Raw genomic sequence first — 2,219 nt, forward strand, 5'->3', positions numbered from 1 at the left:
TTTTATTGACGACAAAATATGATTCAATGACTTAAATAATCCACTAGTTTGACACATTTATTTCTCTAATATATGTCCCTTTCATATCATTAGAGTTAATGTACATATACCTATTTCCATTCTCATATTATCATTTCCAGTTGATACAAATATCTTAACAAGGTTCCTATTAATATATTGTTTTAGTGACTATTAATCTTGTACTAACAAGAAATTGACAATACATCATCTAAGTACTATGGTGGGAGGAATTATAAAATAAATATTCGTTTATCTTTTAAGCTTGTGTGGGAGGTCCCACAAAAACATTCAAGTTCTCCTCGATACATCCTACACGAAAGAGAAATTTTGAGAGTTTTATATTTGTTTTCATGTATTTCTTTACATTTATAATGGTTATATATTCGGTTTTACATCAACAAATGAAATTAGTTTAATACTTAAAATAAATTTCAAATAAACCTATGCTCAATCTATCTTAGATTAATTTGATATAGTTCATTTTCAACTTATTTTTTTTTTTCTGATATGAGCAATTATTAGTACATTTTTTATCGTCCATTATCTTATGGGCAGTAGTTGTATCTCTGCTCTAAGGATTGGAAAATTCTTCTCGACTCTTGCCATGACCCTGATCCTTTCCATGGTCTCTCCACATGGTGTATAGATGTCACGTGTAAAAAAATTGTCTTTAACTCACTATCCTTTGGAGTTGTTTCCACCTCTAACACTTTCATTATTGATCTTGGGAATATTCTTAGTCCCAACATGTCTAGCGTTGTTATTCGAATGAACCTTGTTATATCTCTCAACCACTTGCACTAGATTGATGAGTTTGTCTAAAGGTTATATTCTAGTTTATATTAGTTCATTAATATTTACTGATTTATGAAAGGTGAAAATAATGTTATACATCATGTCATCTTGTGAGTTGCTTGTCACAAAGATTGAGACGATTTTTGAGACAACATTTATTTGTTGAAAATCAGTTACTTTCTTGTAGTCGAGTAAATGTGTTTCATTTCATTGTATAATTAGTTTGGAAAGTACATGTTCATGAATTTTTTTTGATTCTCCCTTTTAGGACGTCCCACAATCTTGGGAGATTTTAGTTAATGATATTACCTATGAAGGTTGTGACTGATGTGCAGTCTCTAAAATGTCAAAGTATTTACTTGTACCTTAACAATTGATTTTTAGGGTCAATAGATTTTGATGGTGGTATTTTATTGTACCTTTCCGACAAAAGTATTATTTTCATTGGATATTCATCTATGGTACTCAAGTTCTTTTGAGTTTAGGACATCGAATCTCTAATGAATTGTTTCAACCATTTACATAAATAAGGGATAATATATGAACTTTTTTTGTTTATAAAAAATTATGATGCACGTGAAATTTCATTATCATAACAATATCGAATTTTTGTATGTTTATGTTTTATTGATAATACTTCATCAATATTTCAGTTTGCTAGAGAAATCATTCAATCTCTTGGATTTTCAGGTAGTAAGGGAATCACAATGGATTTCTTAAGTCCCTACAAAGAAGTGAAGGTTAGTTTTTCGCCAACACGATTAGTTACAAACACTTTTTGACAAGCCTTTGTTGTTCCATTTTTCTCTTAATGGGAGTTCTGGGTGTCGGTTTATATGGTTCTAATGAACCAACATTAAATTTTGAAGCGGAAATATTGTTCTCTTATCACATATGATTTATATGATACATGTTAACTTATTCCAAATATTCAATAACTTGATTTCTAATAATGAGGGCTATTTACACCCGTTTGACAAAATCTTTTCGATATTTTAAGATTTATTTAATTTTGAAGATTACATTACTAATTATAGAGCTTTTGGTATTAGACTAGAAAAAAGAATGAGTTTGGCATATGAAGCCAACATTAATGTTTTAATACATTAATAATATTTTAAGAGATTTTGTCATTAGACAAATAAATATTGGTTTCGACATAAAGTCAAATTCAACCTTTTAACATCTTAATGGTATTTTTGGAGCTTTTGATAGAATACCAAAATATATGGGGTAATAAGTATAACTTCCAAAAATCATTTATAAGATTGAAAATTATGAGTATGAACTCATAATCAAGATAAACATTTGAACTTAATAATAATAATAATCATCAACATAACCGTAATAGATGATACTAATCATAATAGATGATACTAACCATAATAATTATAAAAAATGAT

Source organism: Cynara cardunculus, unplaced genomic scaffold, assembly GCF_001531365.2.
Source record: "Cynara cardunculus var. scolymus isolate 2C unplaced genomic scaffold, CcrdV1 Un_Scaffold_2180, whole genome shotgun sequence".
Classification (NCBI taxonomy): domain Eukaryota; kingdom Viridiplantae; phylum Streptophyta; class Magnoliopsida; order Asterales; family Asteraceae; genus Cynara; species Cynara cardunculus.